The sequence below is a fragment of the Pelodiscus sinensis genome, chromosome 30, assembly GCF_049634645.1.
Source record: "Pelodiscus sinensis isolate JC-2024 chromosome 30, ASM4963464v1, whole genome shotgun sequence".
Taxonomy (NCBI): domain Eukaryota; kingdom Metazoa; phylum Chordata; order Testudines; family Trionychidae; genus Pelodiscus; species Pelodiscus sinensis.
This window is the reverse complement of record NC_134740.1, coordinates 3,620,671-3,623,763: the sequence shown is the minus strand read 5'-3', so window position 1 is coordinate 3,623,763 and position 3,093 is coordinate 3,620,671.

The window sequence follows — 3,093 nt, the reverse complement described above, 5'->3', positions numbered from 1 at the left end:
AGGGTTGGGAGCAGGTCCCTGGCAGCAGACACACCCGTTCTCCCCAGGGAGAACCTTTTTGGGGGTACCTCCGGAATTTGTCCACAGAGCTCTTCTGAGACCTTCCCCGAACTCGTATCATCCCAGACACAGTGTGGTTCAATGAGCAAGGATGGGACTCAAGAGTCCTGGGTCTATTCCCAGCTCTGTCACTGACAGGAGAGACACTTCGGCCACTCACCTCCCTTCCCTGGTCCTCAGTTTCCCACCAAACCCATTGTTACGACATTAAGCTCTTCTAGGCAGAGACTAGTTCTTACTCTATGGCTACGTCTACACTAAGGCTGTGTCTAGACCGGCAAGTTTTTCCGGAAAAACTTTTGCGGAAAAACTTGCCAGCTGTTTACACTGGCTGCTTGAATTTGTGCAAGAACACTGACGATCTAATGGAAGATTGTCAATGTTCTTGCGGAAATACTACACTGCTCCCGCTTGGGAAAAAGCCCTCATGCGCAAATGCTTTTGCGCAAGAGGGCCAGTGTAGACAGCTAAAACTGTTTTGTGCAAAAAAGCCCCGATGGCGAAAATGGCGATCGGGGCTTTCTTGCGCAAAACCGCGTCTAGATTGGCACGGACGCTGTTCCACAAAAAGTGCTTTTGCGCAAAAGCATCCGTGCCAATCTAGACGTTCTTTTCTGCAAATGCTTTTAACGGAAAAACTTTTCCGTTAAAAGCATTTGTGGAAAATCATGCCAGTCTAGACGTAGCCTATGAGTTTTCTTGCCAAAAAATATGCTAACAAGGAACTCATTTGCATGAGTCCAGATCTCATTTGCATATTTCTGCTGATCCGTTTTTGCACAAAAACCGGAATTGTGTACATTTTCGTTTTGCGCAACCCTCCCTTTTCCCACAAGATCCTTATGCCCCCCCAAAGCAGATATACTGATCTTGCGGGAAAAGGGTTTTTTGCACAAAAAGAAAACATCCACACTGCATGTTTTTGCACAAAAACCCCAGTGCACAAACATATTGGCAGATAATGTGCAAATGAGATCACAGCTCATGCAAATGAGTCCCTCATTAGCATATTTGTTGCCAAGAAAACTTTTAGTATAGACATAGACGATATGTGCACAGCTCCTACCACAATTGGGTCCTAAACTCAGCGGAAACTTCTGCACATGACTGTAAGGGTACGTCTAGACTATATGCCTCCGTCGACGGAGGCATGTAGATTAGCCAGATCGGCAGAGGGAAATGAAGCCGTGATTAAAATAATCGCGGCTTCATTTAAATTTAAATGGCTGCCCCGCTCTGCCGATCAGCTGTTTGTCGGCAGATCAGGGCAGTCTGGACGCGCCGCGCCGACAAAGAAGCCTTTCTTGATCGGCACAGGTATGCCTCGTGAAACCAGGTTTACCTGTGCCGATCAAGAAAGGCTTCTTTGTCGGCGCGGCGCATCCAGACTGCCCCGATCTGCCGACAAACAGCTGATCGGCAGAGCGGGGCAGCCATTTAAATTTAAATGAAGCCACGATTATTTTAATCGCGGCTTCATTTCCCTCTGCCGATCTGGCTAATCTACATGCCTCCGTCGACGGAGGCATGTAGTCTAGACACAGCCTAATAGACCTAATAATGAGGCCATCCGATAGGAACAACTTTTAAAGCTATTCTCCACTTGGGTTCCATTTCAGTACGTTTCCAGAAGAGGAAAGGCCAGGAGCCCACCCCCACATTTTGGGGTCACCTAACCAACCAGTTTGCCACCCCTGTGGAAACAGAGCAAGGTACGGACACTCCCTCAGCGACTCCCCAATCTGCCCCATACTGTCGAAACACTGGAAACAGACATGATAGCCCCCAAATCTTTTCACACACAGGGCCGACTGCGCTGTCATCTCAGAGAGTCTCCAGGGATGCTAGGGAAGCAGGAAGTGTTGGCAGGAAGCCTGGAGAGCCAATGAAAACAGAGAGTGGAGTTTTAAATTGGAAGCAGTGGTCCTCTGTGCATCCAGAGCCGAGTTGGAGTTATGAGTTATTCTATAACATAAGAACATAAGAACGGCCGTACTGGGTCAGACCAAAGGTCCATCTAGCCCAGTATCCTGTCTACCGGCAGTGGCCAGCACCAGGTACCCCAGAGAGGGTTGACTGAAGACAATGATCAAGCGATTTGTCTCCTGCCATCCCTCTGCAGCCTCTGACAAACAGAGGCCAAGGACACCATTTTATCCCCTGGCTAATAGCCTTTTATGGACCTAACCTCCATGAATTTATCCAGCTTCTCTTTAAACTCTATTATAGTCCTAGCCTTCACAGCCTCCTCTGGCAAGGAGTTCCACAGATTGACTACACGCTGTGTGAAGAAGAACTTCCTTTTATTAGTTTTAAACCTGCTACCCATTAATTTCATTTGGTGTCCTCTAGTTCTTCTATTATGGGAACTAATAAATAACTTTTCTTTATCAGCCAGGAGCAAGGTATGGGACTTCCAGCAACATCCAGACCGTGGGAAGGACTAAACCTTACAGTCGTAATGTCATAGGGTCATAGTGGACCACAAGCTAAATATGAGTCAACAGTGTGATGTTGTTGCAAAAAAAGCAAACATGCTTCTGGGCTGCATTAACAGGAGTGTTGTGAGCAAGACACGAGAAGTCATTCTGCTCTACTCTGCGTTGAGTAGGCCTCAACTGGAGTATTGTGTCCAGTTCTAGGCACCACATTTCAAGAAAGATGTGGAGAAATTAGAGAAGGTCCAGAGAAGAGCAACAAGAATGATTAAAGGTCTAGAGAACATGCGTTATGACGGGAGACTGAAAGAATTGGGCTTGTTTAGTTTGGAAAGAAGACTGAGAGGGAACATGATAGTGGTTTTCAAGTATCTAAAAGAGTGTCACGGGGGGGGGGGATTCTTCTTCTTGACTTCTGAGGATAGGAAAAGAAGCAATGGGCTTAAACTGTAGCAAGGGGAGTTAAGGTTGGACATTAGGAACACATTTCTAGTTGTCAGGGTGGTGACACATTGGACTACATTGACTAGGGAGGTTCTGGAATCTCCGTCATTCGAGATATTTAAGAGCAGGTTGGACAGACATCTCTCAGGGA